This window comes from Nicotiana tabacum, chromosome 23, assembly GCF_000715075.1.
Source record: "Nicotiana tabacum cultivar K326 chromosome 23, ASM71507v2, whole genome shotgun sequence".
In the NCBI taxonomy this organism is placed as follows: Eukaryota; Viridiplantae; Streptophyta; class Magnoliopsida; order Solanales; family Solanaceae; genus Nicotiana; species Nicotiana tabacum.
This window is the reverse complement of record NC_134102.1, coordinates 639623-665724: the sequence shown is the minus strand read 5'-3', so window position 1 is coordinate 665724 and position 26102 is coordinate 639623.

Sequence of the window (26102 nt, the reverse complement as noted above, 5' to 3'; positions counted from 1 at the left end):
TGGACCCCGTACAAATAGTGCCACCAAATATTCAAGGCGTGAACAATAGCTGCTAACTCAAGGTCGTGGACATAATAGATCTTCTCATAGTGCTTCAACTGGCGCGAAGCATAAGCAATCACTCTACACTCCTGCATCAGAAGACACCCAATACTGATCCGCAATGCATCAATAAACACTGTGTAAGAACCAGAAGTTGATGGTAGAACTAGAACTGGAGTCGTGGTCAAATAAGTCATGAGCTTCTGAAAGCTCTGCTCGTACTCCTCCGACCACCTGAAAGAAGCACCTTTTTGGGTCAATTTAGTAAAGGGCGATGCAATAGATGAGAAGCCCTCAACAAAACGGCGGTAATAACCAGCCAAACCGAGAAAACTCTGAATCTCCGTGGCTGAGGATGGTCTGGGACAACTCTGAACCGCCTCTATCTTCTTCGGGTCTACCTGAATACCCTCACTAGACACCACATGTCCCAAGAATGCCACTGAACTGAGCCAAAACTCACACTTGGAGAACTTTGCATAAAGCTTCTCCTCCCTCAACCACTGTAACGCAATCCTCAGATGTTGGGCATGCTCCTCCTAGTTACGAGAGTACACCAAGATGTCATCAATGAATACAATAATGAACGAGTAAAGATAGGGCTAAAACACACTATTCATCAGATGCATGAACGATGCTGGGGCGTTGGTCAGCCCAAACGACATCACAAGGAACTCATAATGGCCATCTTGGGTCCTGAAAGCTGTCTTAAGAATATCTGAGTCCCGAATCTTCAGCTGATGATACCCTGACCTCAAATCAATCTTGGAGAATGCCCTCGCTCCCTGAAGCTGGTCAAATAGATTGTCAATACGCGACAATGGATACTTGTTCTTAATTGTGACCTTGTTCAACTGTCTGTAATCAACGCACATTCTCATAGTACCATCCTTCTTCTTCACAAATAGAACTGGTGCACCCCAAGATGACACACTAGGCCAAGTAAACCTCTTATCAAGGAGTTCCTGAAGCTGCTCCTTCAATTCCTTCAACTCCGCTGGTGCCATACGATATGGTGGAATAGAAATGGGCTGAGAGCCCGGCACCAAATCAATACTAAAATCAATAAGCTTGTCAGGCGGCATGCCCGACAGGTTTGCAGGAAACACATCCGGGAAATCTCGCACCACCAGAATAGAATCAATAGCAGTGGTCTCTGCACTAACATCCCTCACAAAGGCTAGATAAGATAGACACCCCTTCTCAACCATCTGATGAGCCTTCAAGTATGAAATAACTCTACTGGGAACATAGTCTATGGAGCCGCTCCACTCAACCCTCGGCAATCCCGGCATCACCAACGTCACGGTCTTAGCGTGACAATCTAGAACAGCATGAAATGGAGACATCCAATCCATACCCAAAATCACATCAAAATCGACCATACTAAGCAACAAGAGATCCGCTCTAGTTTCAAGACTCCTAATAGTCACCACACATCATCGATACACACGGTCCACAATGACAGTATTGCCCACCGGCGTAGACACATGAACATGTGAAACTAGAGACTCACGGGACATATCCAGATAATGAGCAAAATACGAGGACACATATGAATAAGTGGAACCAGGGTCAAATTATACAGAGGCATCTCTATGGAAAACTGAGACAATACCTGTAATCACAGCATCCGAAGCAATGGCATCTGGCCTGGCAGGAAGAGCATAGAAATGGTCCTGGCCGCCCCCTGATCGGCCTCCCCCTCTCGGGCGGCCCCTAGCTGATTAGGATCCACCCCGAGCTGGCTGAGCGGGTGGTGAAGCAACTGGTGCTGATGTTGTAGACTGTCTCCTCTACTGATCTGGACCTCCCACTAGGCGGGGACACTGCCTCCTCATGTGACCAAACTCTCCATACTCATAGCAACTCCCCGGTTCTAGTGATGGGAACTGGAGGGAGCCCCGAGCACCGGGATAACTGGCAGAAGGACCTGGCATAGACGAGCCCTGACCCGAGGGAGCACGAGATGAACTCTGAGCTGGGAGAGCACTGAGAGATGAATGGCCCTGTTGATAACTGTGTGAACCATGTCCAGATAATGCACCACGGTGAACTGGGCGAGCCGTCTGAGCATGTCTAAAAGGACGACCTCTACCGTGGTGGAATTGACCCCCAGAAGGAACACCGCTAAATCCACCCTGGCCACGAGGCCTATTGGCCTCCCTCTCGACCCGCTCCTAGCTTCGAACCATATCAATCTAATGAGAAATATCGACAACCTCATCAAAAGTAGCACCATACACTCTTTCTCTAGTCATAAGTAATCGCAGCTGAAAAGGGAGGCCATCTATGAACCTCCTGATCCTCTCCCTGTCTGTGGGAACCAACTAGATAGCATGACGGGCCAACTCTGAAAATATCATCTCATACTGCATCATAGACATATCACCCTGACGAAGCTGCTCAAACTGTCTGCGCAGCTCCTCTCTATGAGACTGAGGCACAAACTTCTCCAGAAAGAGAACGGAGAACTGCTGCCAGGTAAGGGGTGCTGCGTCGACCGGCCTACGCCTCTCGTAAGCCTCCCACCAACTGAATGCAGCCCCTGAGAGCTGAAAGGTAGTGAATGAGACCCCCACTGGTCTCCACAATACCTACAGTACGAAGTATCCTCTGACACTGAAAGATGGAGGTTGGAGCCTCCCAAACCTCTCCAATCTACATTGCTCATCCTCAGGCATAGCAGGAATAATATAATCCCGAGCAGCGGCAACCGGCTGGGCTGGTGGTGCCCCCGGTGTCTAAAATCCCTGTACAACCTGCTCTGGTGTGCAGGCGGCGGGAGTCTGAGCGCCTCCCCCGGCCTGAGAAGTGGCTGTTGCGGCTGGAACAAAGACCGCCTAAGCAAGACTGGTACACACAGTCAAAATTTGAGCTAAGGCCTCCTGAAGGCCTGGAATCACAATGGGCATGGGTGGTGCCTGAGCTGGTCCCACCGGCTCGTCCACAACTGGAGCCTGCTCCTGGACTGGGGCAACTAGTGGGTCTGCAGGTACTGCCCCAGCTGTTTTGCGGGCTGCACCTCTGCCCCTACCGCGACCTCGGCCTCTCGCGGCCCTGGATGGTGGTAACTGTGGCTATCCTTCCTGCCCCGTAGTATGAGTCCTTACCATCTGTGAGAGAATGAAAGAACAGATGTTTAGTCACCAGAATCAACAGATTCGCACGACAAGAATTGAAGAATGTGAAGTTTTTCCTAATGGTTCTGCAGTCTCTCGAAGATCAGTACAGACGTCTCTGTACCGATCCGCAAGACTCTACTAACCCTGCTTATGACTCGTGAGACCTATATAACCTAGGCTCTGATACCAACTTGTCACGACCCAAAACCTAACCCGTCGTGATGGCGCCTATCGCGACGCTAGGCAAGCCGACATCTCCAAAACACTTTCAATAATTAACATAAATGAATTAATATATTTAAAATAATCGGAGTCTTTCATAAAAATGGGGTAAAACCCAAAGCATAAGTGCGGAAAAAAAAATAGCCTGACATCGGGTGTCACTGAGTAATGAGCATCTGGATATCCAGTCTGATAAAACAGTGTCTAAGTATAAGTACAAAAAAGAAGGAAAACATAGAAGGAGAGACAAGGTCCGCGGACACCGGCAACTACCTCGTAGTCTCCGATACTCGATCGCGCACGAACTCAACGACATCAGTGATCAAACACATCTGGATCTGCACATGAAGTGCAGGGTGTAACATGAATACAACCAACTCAGCAAGTAACAGAAATAAATAAGGAACTGAGAAGGTAGTGACGAGCTATACAATTACAGTTTATTTTCAATAATTCCAGCAAAGAATAGACATGCTTTCAAATCCGACAGTTCAAATCAAATCAGTTTCATACAGTTAAAGTGCAGGTAAATCCGGATATAGAATCTTTCATAATTTCACAAAAATTACAGATAGCAACTAAGTGTATCAACAAATAAAAAATAAAGCAAGTACAGCCTCTCAGGGCAACAATCACTCAACTCGTCACAACAGCTCAATCACTCGGCTCTCAGCCCTCAGTACTCACACTCAATAGGTACCTGCGCTCACTGGGGGTGTGCAGACTCCGGAGGGGCTCCTTCAGCCCAAGCACTATAACGTTGCGGCATGCAGCCTAATTCCATAATATATAAATAGCCATAAGGTTCGTTGCGGCATGCAACCCGATCCATATAGATATATACAGCCCTAAGGCTCATTGCGGCGTGCAACCCAATCCATATACATTCGGCCCTCAGGCTTGTTGCGGCGTGCAACCCGATCCATATATATTCCTATAGCTCACAGCTTGGCACTCAGGCCCTAACTCAGTCACCAACCTCTCCAGTCTCTCGGGCTCTCAGAAATCATAAAGATCAGCCCAACAAAATAACATTGTGTATCAACAATGTCACAACCCGGAATTCCCACCGTCGGGACCGTGATGGCGCCTAACATTTCAATTGCTAGGCAAGCCAACGTTAGAGAATCATTAAACCAAATCCTTATTTCCATTTAGTAAATAACAATAATTAGCTAAGATGAAATATAATAAGTGCGGAATAATATAAAACTGTCTTAATTACTACCACTCGGATCTGGAGTCACAATTCACGAGCATTCTAGAATTTACTACAAGTAATAGTCTGAAAGAAATACAACAATCTGAATGAAAGAAATAGTAGAACAGAAAAGAGAGACGGGGACTTCAAGGTCTGTAAATGCCGACAGATCTACCTTGAGTCTCCGGATAGCGGTCCAATAGTAAAATCTCGATCAACCCGAGCCGGTACCAAAATCTGCACAGAAAGTGCAGAGTGCAGTATCAGTACAACCGACCCCATGTACTGGTAAGTGTCGAGTCTAACCTCGATGAAGTAGTGACGAGGCTAAGGCAAGGCACTTACAAATCAACATGTACAATTTAACAGTGTATATGCAAATAACATTAATGAAGAGCTAGACAACAATTATCGGGAGGGGGAAACATGCTGAGGGAAATACGAGATAAAGAATTACAGCAAAATATTAACTGGTACAACCAATATACTATGAATCAATAGAAACAACGAATACAGTAAAGGAAAAATGCACGGCATCACCCTTCGTGCTTTTACTCTCAATCTCACCATAAAATCTATAAAAACGGTACGACATCACCCTTCGTGCATTAACTCTCATATCATAGCACAGCATCACCCTTCGTGCATTAACACTCATAATATGGTACGACATCACCCTTCGTGCTTTTACACTCACAATATGGCATGGCATCACCCTTCGTGTATTAACACTCACAATATGGCACGGCATCACCCTTCGTGCATTAACACTCTCTCTTACCATAATGCAATGAATAAATAACAATATGGAGATAGAATAACAAGTACAAACCTTACTTCAACATTTGGTTCCACAATATCAATCTCAATTTTGAAATAAATACTCAATTATCACCAAAAAATCCATAAACATGACAAGAACGATCAATTTAACAACACTAGTATAAACACGTAGCAATTAGGCATAGGAAAGAGAAAATATAAGAAAAATGGGAGAAAACAGGGAAAACAGGTAAATTTGCGGTGCATAAGTACTCGTCACCTCACATATATGCCACTCACATGAATTTCACATAACAGATATAATCTGAGGTTCCTAATTCCCTCAAGTCAGGGTTAGACACAATACTTACCTTGTTCCGAAGGCCACTTAATTCTCAATCACAACTTTTCCTCTAGAATTCACCTCCAAATCACTCGTATCTATTCAAAAATGACTCAATAATATCAAATATTGCTAAAGGAATCAATTATATTGCATAAATTAAATTTTTCAAATTTTCCTCCAAAAAGTCAAAAAATCGACCCCGGGCCTGCTTGGTCAAAACCCGAGGTTCGGACCAAAATCCATTTACCCATTCACCCCCGAGCCCGAATATACAATTGGTTTTGGAATCCGACCTCAATTTCAGGTCTAAATCCCCAAATTTCCGAAATCCCTAGTTTCTACCCTAACCCATAATTCTACCATGAAAACTCTATATTTTAGGTTGATAATTCATGAAATGTAACGGGTAATTGAAAGAAAATGGTTTAGAATCACTTACCAACACTTTGGGGAAGAAAATGACTCTTGAAAATTGCCCCTACCCATTTGGTTCTTGAAAAATGTTGAAGAAATGGCTTAAACCCGTGTTTGATTCTGTTTTAAGTGCTGGGCGATAGTGTGCATCGCGTTCGCGAGGTCACTGTCGCGTTCGCGAAGAGCATTGGCTGCCAAACCTTCGCATTCGCGAGACAGTGTTCGTGTTCGCGTAGGCTACCCCCTGACCTTCGCGTTCGCGAGGCATTGCTCGCGTTCGCGATGAAGGAAAGGCTGACTCCCCCCCCCCAGTGCCTAACACTACGCGTTCGTGATGAGCTCGTCACGTTCGCAAAGAAGAAAATTCCGGCCTCATCAGTTTACTCTTTGCGTTCGCGAGAGGACCTTCGCGAATGCGAAGAAGGACATGCCAGAAAACCAGAATCTGCAGAAAACCAGATTTTCCAAAGTCCAAAACATCTCGTGGCCTATCTGAAACTCACCCGAGCCCTTGGGGCTCCAAACCAAACATGCACACAAGTCTTAAAACATCATACGAACTTGCTCGTTCGATCAAATCGTCAACATAACACCTAGAACTACGAATTTAGCACCAAATCAAATGGAATTCTCAAAAACACTTTAAAATTTCTATCTTCTCAACTGGACCCTCGAATCACGCTAAATCAACTCCATTTCTCACCAAATTTCACAGTCAAGTCTTAAATATCATAATGAACATGTACCGGGCTTCGGAACCAAAATATGGATTCGGTACTCACAATGCCAAATATCAATCAATTCTTAAAAATAATTAATTTTCAGACTTTTAATTTTCATCAAAAATTCATAACTTGAGCTACGGACCTCTGAATTTGATTCCGGGCATACGCTCAGGTCCCATAATTCGATACGAACTCACCGGGACCATCAAAATACAGATCCGGGACCGTTTACAAAAAAATATTGACCGAAGTCAACTAAAATCAACCTTTAAGGCAAAAATTCTTATTTTCATTAGTTTTCAACATAAAAGATTTTCGGAAACATGCCCGGACTGCGCATGCAAATCGAGGAGGGTAAAAATGAGTTTTTTTTAAGGATTAAGAGCGCCGATTTGAGTTCTAAAGCATAAGATGACCTTTTGGGTCATCACAAATAAGAATCAAGAAGAGACTGAGATATGATACGCAAGTAAAACCATGACTGAGTACAAGACAATAATTAGCAAATAATGCAACAAGTACGTGACCTCTGCGGGTCCTAACAGTACTATCACATAGCCTAAGCATGATTTCTAACATGATTTGCAGTTAAATTTCTATAACACAGAGAGAACGGGTAATTAACAATAGTCTATTCGACTTTACAGTCTCACGGGACGGACCATGTCACAATCTCTCACGGTGCACGCCCACACGCCCGTCACCTAGCATGTGCATCACCTCCAAAACAATCACATTACGCATAAATTTGGGGTTTCATACCCTTAGAACCAGATTTAAAACTGTTACTTACCTCAATCCGAGCAAAAATTCTATTCCAATGTGCCTCGCAAACCGGCCTTCAAATGTCCCGAATCTAGCCACAAGCAGTACAATACAATCAATATAGGCTAAATGAATTAATTCGACAAAAGTCACAAAGCCCACTCACTCACGAGTTCACTCGTACTAAAATTATCCAAATCTGATATCAAAATCTCAATCAAAATCCAAAATCTTAGTTGAATAACTTCTTCCCATTTTCCCCAAAATTTTCACCCGAATCCGAAATTAAAAGTTGAAATTAGTGATAGATTAGTGGGATATAACCAAAATCAAGTGAAGAATCGTTACCCAATTGAGGTCCCTGAAAATCCCTCAAAATCTCGTCCAAATTTGAGCTCTCAAACTCAAGTTTTGATAAAAAATGGCCAAACCCTCGTTTTGAAATGATATAAGTCTGCCTAGTGATTCCTTAATCGCGATCGCGAAAATAGCCTCGCAATCGCGAAGAACAACTTCGCTGCCCCAGGATTTAACCCTACACGTCGCGAACGAGTAAAACACCAAGTGAATGCGATGTACTAGCTCTCACACTTACGCGATCGCGAACGTCCTCACACGTACACGATGAGAAAAGCGCATGACCCATCTAAGCCTTCGCGACCGCGGCCCCTCTCCCGCTCGCATATAAGGAAACCAGGTGCACTAGATCATAGAACTTCAGCCATTTCTCTAAGTCCAAGACGCATCCGATAATGATCCGAAACACACCCGAGGCCCCCAGGACCTCAACCAAAGATACCAATAAGTCCTAAAACACCATACGAACTTAGTCGAGCCTTCAAATCACATCAAACAATGCTAAAAACATGAATCACCCTCCGATTCAAACTTAATGAACTTGAAACTTCCAAGTTCTACAACCGATGCTGAAACCTATCAAACCATGTCCGATTGACCCCAAATTTTGCACACAAGTCATATTTGACATTACGGATCTACTCCAACTTTCGAAATCAGAATCTGACCCCGATATCAAAAAGTCAACCCCCCGGTCATACTTCCCAAAAATTTGACTTTCGCCATTTCAAGCCTAAATTAGCTACATACCTCAGATTCACAGTCCGTACACGTTCCTAAGTCCAAAATAACCCAACGGAGCTAACAGAACTCCATTTCGAAGTCATCTTCACACAATTCCGACTATGGTCAAAATCCTGAGACTTAAGCTTCCGTTTTATGGACTAAGTATCCTAAAACACTCCAAAACTAAAAACAAGACCTCCTGGCAAGTCACATAAGCAGAAACAGATACGGAAAAAATAGTAAAGAAAGGATCCGGACTAATACACTCAAAACGATAGGCCGGGTTACAGGTTGATATTCATGCCCAAATGTAGGATGCAAGTCATCGAATTTACAATGCTTCAAAATCACAGGAATGAAATGCTGATAAGGAAGAACCTGCTGCATTATATCATCATACTCTTTTCTTTTGTACACTGAATCATAGACGTCTATGGTCTTATCATTCAAGTCTAACACTACCAAAAAATAATGAGTGCTAGAATCTAAAGGAATTTCACCATTTACCAAATCTGCAGGAAGTCGAACCAGACAGAAAACCTTTTCAACAGATGTCCATAGAATCCCACATTTATGATTTTCACCCAATATATACTGACAAAGGTCAAATCCCAGTCCGGAAGGGTAATTCCAAAATTTAAACTCATCCCAGTCTTTTGGATTATTAGTACAATCCAAATATGCTAGATCCAAAGTATCATCAAATCCCACATCAGTTGTTGTCGAAGCAAATGGATACTCATTGATATGATATATATGCTTCTTCCTCAGATAATACAATAAAACATCTATGTGCTGAATAAAAAACATAAATAAATCTATGTCAAATATGATACAAAATTAAAACCTGAATTCATAATGTAAAAGAGATATACATACCGCATCATGAAAACAATAATTATCATATACAATCTCTTTAAAGAACATTCTTGACTGAATTTTCTCATTGTAAAGTTCATATGGCTTTGCTTGTAGTAAAGAATCTATTTTGTAAATATCTTTTACTCCCCTAAAAAAATAAAGACAGAACAAAGATGAAAAATACAATAATAAAAGAATTATTAATAACATCTAACTCATATAAAAATACAATAAACAAATAGCAAAACTTACTTTGGAAGATGACCTTTTCTCTTGTTTTCTTTTAAATAATTTTCAAAATTTTCCTCCACCTTCTATGAACATATTTGAAACTCCAATTAATACCTTTACTTGTACCCTTATATGGAAATTTTAAATGCCAACTGGCATTACGAATTCTTTTTCCTCTACCAAGTGATTCTTCTACTACATATGTACTTTGTCCAAACTGTGGTACTTGCCCTCCTGCAACTTCTTTTTCTTTATAAGAGACAAAATTTACTTTTTCATTTTTAGCTTACCTCCTTTATATTTTTTATTTTAGATTTCAAAGGGGGTTGCAGATCAGAATGATCAACCAAGTGAGCAACATGCTTAACAATTTCAAGAGGAGAAACATAAACTCCCTAATGCACACTTGAATATAAAATAATATTTTTATCAGAATCATTTTTCTCCGTAACAGCAGCAACAGAGTATTCAGCAGGATCATGATCAACTGAATAATTTGTCTCAATATCAACGGAAGCAGTGATGTTAGTAGGAGCATGATCCACTGCATTAGCACTTGATTGACTTGACTGAGTCAAAAGATTAAAATTAGGGCAAGAATCCACAAATTTCCTCTTTATTTTTCTATTATACGACAATGTTCGCTTCTGCAAAAAAATAAAAAAGAAATGCAGAGATTAAGGTCTATTATAACATTTTACAACTATTAAATAAAATAATAAAACTGCTCACACTAACCTGCTGAATATTTTCAATAATTTTATGAACAATACGAGGCAGTTTTACCATCAACACCATTTCCTTTTCTTGCAGCTTACCTTCACTTTCTTGCATGCATATATCAGAAAAAGTTGCTAGACCGGTAGAACCAGGTTGCCTTTCCTTTAGTGCGGATGGTGTGTTCAAGTTTGATGTAGAAATTTATTGTTCCTCTTCAGGTGAATCCAAAATTATATTCTCATCTTTTATATCGCGCAAAATAGCTTCAACATCTGTACCTCCTATTAGAGCATCTGTTCCACTTCCCTGAGAGGGTGCATGTACGCTAGTTTGAAAAATATTTTGACTAGACTGAGGTGTGAAAACCGCATATGTCCCATCATTTATTTTTTTAATAATAGCATCAATACCTGCACCAGCTGTGAGATCGATTTCATCTGGAGTACAGTCTACCCTTTCTTCATCACAAAAAGGACCTTTCCCTATATCTCCACCAGCTGGTGCAGCTTCATCAGTACATTTTTTATTTTTTTCTTCGTGGACTGATTCAATATCCATAGCTGATAGCATTGATGACGCCGCAGCGCTATTTTGCTTAATATCTTGACTGCACCGTGGTGTAAAAAGTGCATATGTCCCATCAGCTATTTTTTTTATGATAGCATCAACATCTGTACCAGTTGACAGAACTTATTCAAGTTCACTACAGTCTACTCTTTCTTCATTAAAAGAAGGACTTTTCACTGAATTTCCATCACCTGCTGCATGTTCATCAGTACTTTCTTCATCACAAGAACCTTTCACTAAATCTCCAACAACTGCTGCAGCTTCATCAGTGCCTTTTTTTTATTTTGTCCAACATGGACTGATTCAATATCCATGACTGATGGCATTAACCACGCAGCTACGGCATTTTGTAAAATATCTTGACTACATTGTGGTATAAAAAAAAGCATATGTTCCATCAGCTATTTTATACATGATAGCATCAACACGTGTACCATTTGACAGAACTGGTTCAACTGCAGCACAATATGCTCTTTCTTCATCACAAGAAGGACTTTTCACTAAATCTCCACCAGTTGTTGTACCTTCATCACCGCCTTCTTTATTTTGTCCTCTATAAACTGAATCAATATCCATGACTGATAGCATTGAGGATGCAGGTGTGCTATATTGAAAAACATCTTGACTGCATTGTGGTGTAAAAAGTGGATATGTCCCATCAGCTATTTTATGCATGATAGCATCAACATCTGTACCAGCTGTGATAACTGGTTCAACTGGATTACCGTCTGCTCTTTCTTCATCAGAAGAAGGACCTTTCACTAAATTTCCACCAGCTGCTGCAACTTCATTAGTACTTTCATTATTTTGTGCTCCATGAACTGAATCAATATTCATGGATAATGGCATTGAACTAAAATGTGCTCGACCTTAATGAGCACCTTCTTTATTTGGTCCTGCGCAGACTGACTCAATATCTATGATTGGTGGCATTGAAATAGAAGGTCCTGTCTGGTCAAATTCTTTACTGCACAGTTCATCCTGTTTGTGTAAATCAACATCTTCCTCTTGTTCATCCTGTTTGTCACCCAACAAATGAGCAGAATCTCTATTAGAATATTTCTCTCTACCAACATCACCTAAAGAATTTTGATCAACATCTCTATTAGAATATTTCTCTCCATCAATATCATCTCTCGCTTCATTACTTTTACTATTTCCATGTTCATTACTTTTGTCACGGTTTTCCGTTGAAAAGCTGGAGCAATCTCTAAATTCATTCCTTTCATCTTCATCATTCAACAAGCCATGATGGTATTTCTGTTTACTTCGTTCATTTAAATTTCTAATGAATTCTAAAACATTATCAAGCTTGTCATTAATAACCTGTAACAATTACTAAATAATATTAACACATAATATATTATTATACCAACAAAATCAACACTAAAAAAAGCACAAAAATAGTTAATTACCTTTACAGACTTATCAACATGTGTCTTCATCTTTTTTCTAGTAGCTTTAATAATTTTCTTCATCTTTTTCTCAAAATTGAACTGATTTGCACGTATAATGTCTTCAACTTTGACCGATACCCTCTGAAAAGAAAAGAAAAATGAAAGTTGTAGTTTCTCATCAAAGAATTTCAGCATCATAACACATGAACATTCTTATCGAGTGTAAAAACTATTCAAGAAGGCTAGCATATTATTTAGTATTACAAGTTATTAGAATTGAAAAACATGGTGAAATCAACTATATTACACTTATCCAGTATATATATTATATTGATCAAGTATATTATACTCATACAGTATATATATTATATTGATCGAGTATATTAAGGTCATCCAGTATATTATACTGTACATTATACTTATCCGATATAAAAACTATTCAAGAAGGCTAGCACATTATTTTGTATTGCAAGTTATTAGAATAGAAATCATGGTGAAATCAACTATATTATACTTATCTAGTATAAACATACTGATCCAGTATATTATACTGATTGAGTATATTATACTTATCCAGTATAATATACTGATCCGGTATAATATACTGATCCAGTATATTATACTGATCCAGTATATTATACTCATCCAGTATATTATACTAATCCAGTATATCATACTGATCGAGTATATTATACTCATACAGTATATTAAAATAATCGAGTATATTATACTCATCCAGTATGTATATATATTGATAGAGTATATTATGGTCATCCAGTATATTATACTAATCTAGTATATTATACTTATCCAGTGTAAAAACTATTCAAGAAAGCTAGCACATTATTTTGTATTGCAAGTTATTAGAATTGAAAAACATGGTAAAATCAACTATATTATACTCATTCAGTATATTATACCGATCCAGTATAATATACTGAGCCAGTATATTATACTCATACAGTATAATATACTGAACGAGTATATTATACTCATACAGTATATTATACTAATCTAGTATATTATACTGATCGAGTATATTATACTAATCCAATTATATATATATATATATATATATATATATATATATATATATATATATATATATATATATATATATATATATATATATATATCTGATCGAGTATATTATACTCATAAAGTATATTAAAATGATCGAGTATATTATACTCATCCAGTATATATATTATACTAATCGAGTATATTATGGTCATCCAGTATATTATACAAATTTACTATATTATAATCATACAATATATTATACTTATCCAGTGTAAAAACTATTCAAGAAGGCTAGCACATTATTTTGTATTGCAACCTATTAGAATTGAAAAACATGGTGAAATCAACTATATTATACTTATCCAATATATTATATTGATCCAGTATAATATACTGATCGAGTATATTATACTCATCCAGTATATATATTATACCGATCGAGTATATTATACTCATCCAGTATATAATACTCATACAATACATTATACTCTCATCCAGTATATTATACTTGTAATGACCCAACCGGTCGTTTTGAGCCCTAGCACGTCGTTCGGCAGTTTGAGGCCATGAGTAGCTTCACTTTAGGTATTATGACTTGTTCGTGTGGTCAGAATTAAATTTCGAAAATTCCGGAGTTGATTTAGAAAGAAAATTCTCATTTCGGAAGTGTAACGACCCGGTCGGTCGTTTCGAGAGTTATAACCTTATTTTCCCCATTTCTACTTCTTTTTGTGTTATTCAGCTATATTATGTTATATCAGGTTAGTGGGTTCGAATCCGGAAGGAACTCGGAGTGAAATGAGACACTTAGTCTCATAATTAAAAAATTGAGTTAGAAAAGTGGACCGGGTATGGACCTATGTGTAAACGACCTCGGATTTGAATTTTGATGATTCCAATAACTCTGTATGGTGATTTTGGTCTTAGGAGCGTATCCGGAATATTATTTGGAAGTCCGTAGAGGAATGAGGCTTGAAATGCCGAAAGTTTTATTTTTGAGAAGTTTGACCGGGGGGTTGACTTTTTGATATCGGGGTCAGAATCCGATTCTGAAAATTGAAATACCTCTGTTATATTATTTAGGACTTGTGTGCAAAATTTGAGTTCAATCGGACGTGATTTGATAGGTTCCGGAGTTGTTTGTAGAAATTAAAAATTTCAAAGTTCATTAGGCTTGAATTGGGGTGTAATTCATGGTTTTAGCATTGTTTGAGGTGATTTGAGGATTCAACTAAGTTCGTATGATGTTTTAGGACTTGTTGGTATATTTGGTTGAGGTCCCGAGGGCTTCGTGTGAGTTTCGGATGGTTAACGGATCAAAAATTGAACTAGAACAGCTGCTGCAATTTCCTTCTGTTGGAAATTGCTTCTGCCCAGAAATCGAGCCCAGATCGAGCCCAGGGTCGAGGGACACGATCGAAGCCCAAGTCGAGAGACACGATCGAAGCCCAGATTGAGCCCAGAGTCGAGGGCCACGATCGAAGCCATGATCGAGCCCAGAGTCGAGGGCCACGATCGAAGGCATGATCGAGAACCAGGATCGAGGGGCAGGACCGAGGACCAGGATCGAGGGGCAGGACCGAGGACTAGGATCGAGGGGCAGGACTGAGGACCAGGATCGGGGGGCAGGACCGAGGACCAGGATCGAGGACCTCGATCGAAGGCCAAGATTGAGGCAAAACCGAGGATGTCTGGGCAGAATTATAAAAACAAGGACTTCGTCCCATTTGCCATTTTTGACAAAATTGGAGCTTGAGGAGAGGCGATTTTTGATATATTTTCAAGGAAAACTTGAGGTAAGTTCCTTGTGATCATTCCTACTCCATAATATTGAATTATTATCGAATAATCCGACTAGATTACATGATTTTGAGGTGTGAATCGGAGATTGGAACTTAGAAATTTGAAAATAATATTTGTAGATTTGAGGGTCGAGTTGAGGTCGGATTTTGGTAAAATTGATATGGGTAGACTCGTGGTTGAATGGGCTTTCGGATTTTATAACTTTTGTCGGGTTCCGAGACGTGGGCCCCACAAGCAATTTTTGAGCTAATATCAGGTTTTGGTCTAATTTTGAAGCTTTTCTTGCGGAATTCATTCTATTAGCGTATATTGATGGTATTATACTGATTGTGAATAGATTTGGAGCATTTGGAGGCCGAGTCCAGAGGCAAGAGCATTGCGGGGTAGAGATTTGACCGGTTTGAGGTAAGTAACGATTGTAAATCTAGTACTGAGGGTATGAAACCCCGGATTTTTTATTATTCTACTATTTTGAAGTGACGTACATGTTAGGTGACGGGCGTGTGGGCGTGCATTATTGGGGATTTGTGACTTGGTCCATCCCGTAGCAACTGTAAAGTTGCATACTTTGTTGAAACCATTTGATACTTATATGTTTTAGAAAGAATTTCTGTAAATTGGGCTGAATGACATGTTTGGGCCTTGCACCAATGCTGTTTGGACACTTAGGGGCTATTTCTTACCATCCTCTCATTGTTTTCGATTGAAAATCTATACTCAGTCATGTTTGTACTTGTTTAACGCATAACTCAGTTTTTATGACTCTATTTTGATGCATATAAATGTTTTGGGCCGAATGCCCTATTTTACTGAAATGCCCGAGTGGCTTGAGATATTTATGACTGAGTGAGGCCGAGGCCTAATTGGTAAGGATGAGTGTGGATCGGGGCTGCCCGCCTGCAGCATACTTTATTATTATCGCATGTGAGTTTTCCGTGCAGATTATAGCGCTTGGGCTGAAGGAGCCCCTCCGGAGTCTGTACACACCTCCAGTGAGCGCAGGTACCTACTGAGTGCGAGTGCCGAGTGCTGAGTGACTGGGAGGCATGAGTGATTGTGAGGTATGCCCGAGTGGCAAGAGTGATTGTGAGGTATGCCCGAGTGACACGAGTGACTGTGAGGTTTGCTCACCTTTGCATTGAGCCTTTGTTTGAAAAACTATTGGAAAAATGTCTTTAAAATAATTTTTATTGGAACTGGGTTTAAACGAGATGTTTGATTCAAATCCTGATTTTTAAGAGCATGTGGTATTTTACTGAGATTTCCTGATATGAACGTTATATGCTTTATTGCTCGTCACTACTGCTCAGTCATTATTTATTGTTGTTACTTACTGAGTTGGCGTACTCACGTTACTACCTGCACCTTGTGTGCAGATCCAGGTATAGCTGGACACGGTAGCGGTTATTGAGTGTTCTGGTTGTAGATTTTCTTGGAGATAGCAAGGTAGCTGTTTGGCGGTCGCAGCCCCTGCTCTTCTCCCTCTTATCTTCCTCTAGTTGTATTTAGCTATTTTTCGGGCTGAGTTAGCCTTGATATTGTTAGACAAATTATAGTATGTGCTCATGACTAGTGACACCCTGATGTCAGGCTTTTCTTTTTCTCACTTATGTTTTTTTTTCTTTGATTTGAACTCTTTTAATGGATGTTTTATGTCAAATAACCTTGAAATTATCTTTGAAATAAAAATATCATTTTGTTTTGGAAATGAGTCGGCTTTCCTAGTTCCACGATAGACGCCATCACGACAGGGGTTAGTTTTGGGTCATGACAGGAAGCTTTAAGTTAGAAGAATTTACTAAGGTGTGATTTTGAGTAAATGAACTTGAAATCGAGATTTGAAGGTTCCAACATGTTCGTATGATGATTTTGGACTTGAGCGTATGTCCGGATCGGGTTTTGAATGACCCGGGAGCGTTTCGACGCCTATTGTGGAAAGTTGGCATTTTGGAAGGATTTCATAAATTTGGGTTGAAGTGCATTTCAATGTTATCGTTGTCCGTTTGGGATTCCAAGCCTGAGAATAGCTCTATATGATGATTCTGGACTTAGGGGCGCGTCCGAAAGTGGATTTGGAGGTTCGTAGGTCGTTTCGGGTTCATTTGGCCAAAAAAATGGAAATTTGAAATTTTTAGAAAGTTTGGCCGAGGGTGGAATTTTTGATATCGGGTTCGGATTCCGGTTCTGGAAGTTGGAGTAGGTCCGTAATGTCATTTAAGACTTGCACACAAAATTTGGCGTCATTCTGAATTGATTTGATAGGAATCAGACGCGTATGAGTATTTTTAGAAGTTTTGGAGTTCATGAGTTAATTCATGCGTTTTGGCATCCGATTCGTGGGTTTTGATGTTATTTCAGTGTTTCGATTGCCTGAGCGAGTTCGTATGATGTTGTTAGACTTATGTGTATGTTTGGAGTGGAGCCCCGAGGGCTCGGGTGAGTTTCCGACGTTCGGGAGGATGTGAAAAACTTCAGTTTTTCTGGTGTTTCTTGGCAGCTATTGTAGGTCTCGCAAATGCGAGAATTTGTTCGCATTTGCGAACCTCGCATTTGCGAGAAAGGCTTCACAATTGCGAAGAAGCCTGACCTGGGCGGTGTTCGCATTTGCGACACTTTGGTTGCATTTGCGATCTCAGCAATGTCTGCATTTGCGACTCCTTGGTTGCATTTGCGACCTTGGTAGTAGAAGCCCAGGTTCGCATTTGCGATGGATTTGTCGCATTTGCGACCTTTGCATTTGCGAACTGGATGTCACAAATGCAACATCGGAGACCTGTGCACAACTCTATTAAATGCGGGACTTAGGCCATTTAGCTTATTTTGTTTCATCTCTTGGGCGATTTTGGAGCTCTTGGAAGAGGGGTTGTCACGACCCAATTTCCTGATAGACCGTGATGGCTCCTAACGCTGCCGCTAGGTAAGCAAACTGTAAACTAGTCACGTGATTTCCTCTTTTTAACAAATTCTTATCCAAGTAATTAACTTTCTTTAAATTAAAAAGGATTTGAGAATAACTTTCATGACCCAATTCTATTTTAGGTCGAGATGGCCCCCAGCACCGTTGCTAGGCAAGCCAACCTTAAGCAATCTAGTGAGTTTCCATTTTAATAAGTTATTTTTTCAAGTAAATAACTTTCCTTAATTTAATAGATTTAATAAATAACAGATTTAGAATAATTAAAACAGAAGCAGCTAAATGCAGTCATAACCGTAGAAATAAAGCCAAAACCACAAGTCTACTAGTGTGTGCCAAAACCTGGTGTCACAAGTGTATGAGCATCTAATAGAATATACAAAAGAGTACTATACAGTTGTCTGAAACAAAATAGACAGAGAAAATAAGGTCAAAAGAAGACTTCGGCTGCTGCAGGACAGGCTCGGAAGACAGCTCACCGTAAAGTCTTGCAGTAGTAATCAAGCGTGCACGCCGGACTGATATCCCGAAGTACCTACCTTTCGATCCTTCACATCAAGTGCAGAAGTGTAGCGTGAGTACATGCACAACATGTACCCAGAAAGTATCCAGTCTAACCTCAGAAGTAGTAACGAGGGGTCGACTTTGACACTTACTATGGGCTAAAAGTAATATGCCAAAATTTACAAATGAGCATGGATTTCTTGAATAATACTGAAAACCCAATAACAAGAAATAATAAATAATCCTATCATAAGTACTAAGTCCCAAATTTATTTTTCATTATTTAACAATTTATATCTCAAGCCAATGAAGTAATATCGATTATAAAAGATTCCGAAGATGTATCATGCACAAATTATATTGTGGTCTTACGACCCGATCCAACATAAAATATTTAAAATGTACACTGTCAAGGGTCGAACGGCTCGAACCATAGATGCATCTATCTGCTACTGAGGCGTTCTTCCCGTTCCACAAAGAAAAATACTTTAAAGCAACATAAATTCCCATTAACAGTTAAGTGTTCCATTCACAACTTCAAGTAAGTAAAATTTAACCTTTTAAAAATTCGTTTATAAGTTTCCAATCTAACTTAAGCAATTAAATTAACATTTAAGGGTGCAAACATCTCAAGTATAGCATGATATGGGTCCTAAACTATCCGAACAATAGCATAATTAGTACCTATGTACGGACTCTTGTCACCTCGTGCTTACGTAGCCCCCCACAAATAGAAACACATGTTAATCAGTTCACCTATGGGAATAATTCTCTCTTTCAAGGTTAGAAAAGAGACTTACCTCGTCTCAAAGCCTACTTTCCGGTCCAAGATTGTGTTCAAACCCTCAATCTGGTGCTAAACGACTCAAAACTAGTCAAATATTATATAAAATGATCAATACCTGTTCAAAAGTTCATATCTTAACTATCAAAGTGATTTCCCAAGCGTATTTGAAAAATCCCTAAAACTCACCTCCAAGCCCACGTGCCCGGATTCCAAAAATGTTCGAAGAAAGTTGTTATCCATAACATTATGAACTTTATGATATGATTTTCACTAGATTCCATAACAAATTTTGTGGTTAAATCTCCTCTTTATCAAAACCTAGGTTTTCACCTAAGCCCCAAGATTTTCACTAATTTTCATGTTATAATCTACCCATAAACTATGTATTAAATTCACATTTGATAGGAATTACTTACCTCAATTAGTTGATGAAAATCCCCTCTTTAACCAGCTTCAAAATCGCCCCCAAGAAGTGTAAGAAGTGGGCAAAATGCCTAAGTCCCGTATTTAAAACAACCCCACTACCCAGCGAATCTCGCACATGCGAGGCCACTGCCGCACCTGCGGTGCCGCTTTTGCGGAGGAAATCTCGCAGGTGTGGTCCTCCCCCAGCCGGCCAACATTCGCATCTGCAGATCTAGAGCCACTCCTACTCGACCTCTCCTGCGACCACCGACGCACGCCTGCGGACATAGCCGCTTATGCGGTTTCCCCCATCGCACCTGCGCGTTCGCAGGTGAACGAACTCGCACGCATCTGCGGTCCATGGCCAAATGCTCCCAGCCGCTTCTGCAGCACGAACCATGCATCTGCAGGCTCGCACCTACGGCCCAAGGCTCGCAGGTGTGGTTACACCAGAACTGGTGCAACCAACAACCCTCTTTAGTTTAAAACTCAATCCGCGCATCATCCGAACGGCATCCGAGGCCCCGTCCAAACATACCAACAAGTTTGGAATCATGAAACGAACTGGCTCATACTCTCAGAACATACAAGACAACATCAAAACTAAGAATCACACCCCAAACCAATTGAATCAAAATATGAACTTCATGTTCTTAAATTTACTCCCAACGCGCCAAAACGTGCTTAAACTACTCGGAATGACACCAAATTTTGCGTGCAAGTCTTAAAGGACGTTACATAACTATTCTCGGTATTGGAATTCCATTTGGACCCCGATAACACCAAAACCTACTTCAAACCAAATTTAAAGAACTTCAAAAACCTTTAAAGAACCAACTTTCACTATTAGGCGCCGAAATGCTCCTGGGTCATCCAAACGCCGATCCAAACATACGCTCAAGTCCAAAATCATCATACGAACCTATTGGAACCGTCAAATCCTGATTTCGATGTCATTTACTCAAAACATTGACCGAAGTCAAACTTAGCCTCTTTAGCCAACCTTATGGAACCAAGCATTCCGATTTCAACCTGAACCCTTCCAAATCCCGAACTAACCATCCCCGCAAGCCATAAAATAATAGAAGCACATACGGGGAGTCTTATTTAGGATAACGGGGTTCTAAAAAGCAAAACAACCGGTCGAGTCATTATAATAACAGATCTAAAATAAATAACACGAAAGCAACTGTGTGCGATCATAATCATAGAATAAAACAAAAATCGCAAGTCTACTAGTGTGTGTGCCAAGACCCGGTGTCACAAGTGTATGAGCATCTAATAGATTATACAAAAGAACACTAATCTACTGTCCGAAGTAAAGTAGATAGAAAAAAAATACAATCAAAAGAAACACTCTGGCTGCTGCAGAACGGGCTCCGGCCGCGTAACTCTTCTGTCTGGACTGTGCCATGCGAAGTCGCTCCTGAATCAACTTTACCTTTTCCAAGGCATCCTTCACCAAATCAGTTCCATATAACTTAGCCTCGTCGGGCTCAAACCACCCGATGGGAGAACGACATCGTCGACCATATAAAGCCTCAAATAGAGCCATTTCGATGCTGGACTGATAACTGTTGTTGTAAGCAAACTCGGCCAAGGGCAAGAATAAATCCCACTACCCTCCAAAGTCAAGCACACATGCTCTGAGCATGTCCTGCAAGATCTGAATTGTCCGCTCCGACTGTCCGTTGGTCTGTGGATAAAATGCTGTGCTGAGCTCTACACGGGTCCCCAACTCACTCTGTACTGCTCCCTAGAAATGTAAGGTGAACTGAGGGCCTCTGTCTAATATGATGGAATCAGGCACACCATGCAACCGAACTATCTCCTGAATATAAATCTGGGCCAACCTCTCTGAAGTATACGTAGTCACAACTGGGATGAAGTGTGCCGACTTGGTCAATCTGTCTACAATGACCCAAACTGTATCAAAATTCCTCAAAGTCCGTGGTAGCCCAACTATGAAGTCCATAGTAATGTGCTCCCACTTCCACTCAGTTATAGTCTTCTGCTGAAGTAGGCCACCTGGCCTCTGGTGCTCATACTTAACCTGCTAGCAATTTAGGCATTTAGCTGCATACTCGACTATGTCTTTCTTTATCCGCCGCCACCAATAGTTCTGTCTCAGGTCACAATACATCTTCGTAGCACCTGGATGAATGGAATACCGAGATCTGTGTGCTTTCTCTAGAATCCTCTCCCTCAAGCCATCGACATTGGAAACACATAGACAACCCTGGAGTCGCAGAACACCATCCTCACTGATAGTAACCTCCTTGGCACCACCCTGTAGTATCGTCTCTCAGAGAACCATCAAGTGCGGATCATCAAACTGGCGGGCCCTAATCTGCTCCAATAGTGAAGACCGAGCAACGACACATGCAAGAACTCGGCTGGGCTCTGAAATATCCAACCTCACCAGTCTGTTAGCCAAGGACTGAATGTCCAAAGCTAGTGGCCTCTCCTCTACTGAAATGGATGCTAAGCTACTCATACTCTCTTCCTTTCTGCTAAAGGCATCCGCGACTACATTCGCCTTGCCCGGATGATAAAGAATGGTGATATCATAATCCTTCAGTAACCCAAGCCATCTGCGCTGCCTCAAATTGAGATCATTTTGCCTTAACAAATGATGCAAGCTGTGATGATTAGTGTAAACCTCAAAGGACATTCCATAAAGATAATGCCTCCAGATCGTAAGATCATGAACAATCGTGGCCAAATCCAAATCGTGCACAAGATAATTCTTCTTACGAGGCTTCAGTTGATGTGAAGCATATGCAATAACCCGCCCCTCCTGCATCGATACACAACCCAAACCAACGCGTGAAGCATCGCAATACATAGTATATATCCCTGAGCCGGAAGGTAACACTAGAAATGGCGCGGTAGTAAAAGTTGTCTTGAGCTTCTGGAAGCTCGCCTCACAATCATTGGACCAACGGAACGGAGCACCCTTTTGGGTCAATCTAGTCAAAGGTGCTGCAATAGATGAGAAACCCTCCATGAACCGACGATAATAGCCTGCTAACCCCAAGAAGCTCCTGATCTCAGTCACCGTAGTAGGACGAGGCCAACTCTGAACTACCTCAATCTTCTTGGGGTCCACCTTAATACCCTCGCCTGATACAACATGTCCCAGGAATGCTACAGAATCTAGCCAAAACTCAAACTTGGAGAACTTAGCATATAGCTTCTGTTCCCACAAGGTCTGAAGCACCACTCTCAAACCCTGCTCGTGCTCCTCTATGCTACGTGAGTAAATTAAAATGTCATCAATGAAGACAATGACAAACGAATCAATGTAAGGCCTGAACACCCTGTTCATCAAATCCATAAACGTTGCTGGGGTGTTAGTCAAGCTGGAGGACATCACTAGTAATTCATAATGGACATATCTAGTATGGAAAGCAGTCTTCGAAACATCCGAGTCCGGAATCTTCAACTGATGGTACCGGATCTCAAGTCTATCTTAGAGAACACCCTAGCACCCTGCAACTGGTCAAACAAATCATTAATACGTGGCAACGAGTACCTATTCTTAATGGTGACTTTGTTCAACTGGCGATAGCCAATGCACATCGCATAGTCCCATCTTTCTTCTTCACAAATAGCACTAGTGCACCCCAAGGCGATACACTCGGCCTGACAAACCTCTTTGCTAGCAACTCCTCAAGCTGCTCCTTCAACTCCTTCAACTTTTTCGGAGCCATACGGTATGGTGGAATAGATATAGGCTGGGTACCTGGAGCCAAATCAATACAGAAATCGATATCACGATCTGGTGGCATGCCTGGAAGGTTAGAAGGAAACATATCGGAGAACTTCCGAAGTACTGGTACATAATCATTCGCCGGAGACTGTGCGGTAGTATCCCCCACATAGGCTAGGTAAGCCAAATAACCCTTCTCGGCAATGTGTCGAGCCTTCATAAGTGAGATGATCTGACTAGGTGTGCTGACAGACGAACCTTTCCACTCGAATCTAGGTAACTCTGGCATCGCCAAGGTAACAGTCTTGGCATGGCAATCAAGGATGGCGTGATACGGAGATAACCAGTCCATGCCTAGGATAACCTCAAAGTTGGTCATATCGAGCAGCAGGAGATCCGCTCTAGTCCCATAACCACAGAATGTGACAACACATGACAGATAGATCCAATTCGCAACAACAGAATCGCCCACATGAGTGGACACATAAACAGGAGTACCCAAGGACTCACAAGGAATATCCAGGAAATGGGCAAACAGAGATGACACATATGAATAGGTAGATCCTGTATCAAACAATACTGAAGCATCCCTACCGCAGACGGAAATAGTACCTGCGATCACGGCATCTTAGGCCACTGCATCTGGTCTGGCCGGAAAAGCATAGAACCTAGCTGGAGCATCGACTGGCTGGCCTCCGCATGTCTGAACAGTAGCTGGCTGACCTCCCCCTACCTCTAGGACGGCCCCTACCCGTCTGCCCTCCACCTTTGGGCGGCCAGACGGCTGGTGCTGTAATCATGGGTTGATGACCCTATTGTACTGCCTTACCCCGAATCCTGTGGTAGAACCTCCGCACATGACCGGGATCCCCGCACTCGAAACAACCTCTCGGTGCGATGATCTGCTGTCCTGAAGTCTGACCTTGATGGCATGAATACCCACTGGAAGAACCCTGAACGGCTAGTGGGCGGTAAGAACTCTCTGGCATGGCACTGAAATAGGCGCTGGAAGAACCCTGAATAGCTGGTGGGCAGTAAGAACTCTCCGGCATGACACTGAAATAGGGTCGCACTGGAGCACCCCCGAGGAGGTAGCGGTGCTGGATATGTGGGCCTGCTGGGCTGACTCCTCATGAGCTTACCTCTGCCCCCAGCCGGGGAACTTCTAAACTCTCTGGAATAACGGACCCTCTTGTCCCCTGCATCTGCTCTCTACCCTTCTGATGGTAACCCTCAATCCTCCGGGCAATCTCCACTACTAGCTGATAAGAAGTCCCCATCTCAACCTCCCGGGCCATAGTAGCCTGAATACTTGAGTGCAACCCCACAACAAACCTCCGCACTCGCTCCGCCTTAGTAGGAAGTATCATAAGTGCATGGCGAGACAACTCAAAGAATCTCACCTCATAATCGGTCACTGACATCTGACCCTACTGGAGCTACTCAGACTGAAACTGCAACTCTTCCCTCTTAGAGGGTGGAATATATCTGTCCAAGAATAGGCGTGTAAACTGGTCCCAATTCATGGGAGGAGAACCTAACGGCCTGCCAAGAAGATAAGACTGCCACCACCTACGGGCCCTGCCCTCCAGATGGAAAGTAGTGAAATCCACCCCGTGGGACTCCAATATCCTCATGTTGTGCAGTCTGTCCCTGCACCAATCAATGAAGTCCTGGGGAACCTCATGTCGCTCACCTCCGAAGACAGGAGGGTGTAGCCTAGTCCATCTATCTATCACGACCCAAATTAACCCTCTGTAAGGTGTCGTGATGGCACCTAGTCTTTACGACTAGGTAAGCCTAATATTACGAACAATATAAAAAAACACAACATTATTAAAGATCAACAGCATATTATGAATAGCCAAGAGTAGTACCACTCGGCATATACAAAATAATTTCCCAAGACCCGGAATATCACTAAGTCACAAGCTGCTATAATCTATGTAGCGCTATACAAAACTCTGAAGATAATAAAGAAAGTCTCTAGGCGAGGGAGTAGAAGGGGACTCCGAAGATCTACGGACGCAATCAATAGTACCTTGAAGTCTCCTACAATCAGCAGCACGCACTAACCCCGAGGCTGATAGCTCGCACCTGGATCTGCATACGAAAACATGTCCAGGGGAGGGCATGAGTACACCACAATGGTACCCAGTAAGTGCCAAGCCTAACCTCGGTCGAGTAGTGACGAGGTCAGGTCAAGGCCCTACCGGAGTAAATATAATAAATTAAACAGTAAAAGATATAAGTATAATTTACGGTAACACAGTTAAAGAAATTCTCAAAAATTTAACAGTTAAGGGAGCCCTCGACTCAGAACAAGGTAAACACAGTGGGAAATCTCCCGGGATACTGTCCCGTAGTTCCAAATTAATATGTAGTACAAGGGATCTCCCGGAATACGTCTGTATTCCCAAAGTAAATATGCAGTGCTGGGGGATCTCCCAGAATACGTCCGTAGTCCCAAAACATAAATATGCAAGACAG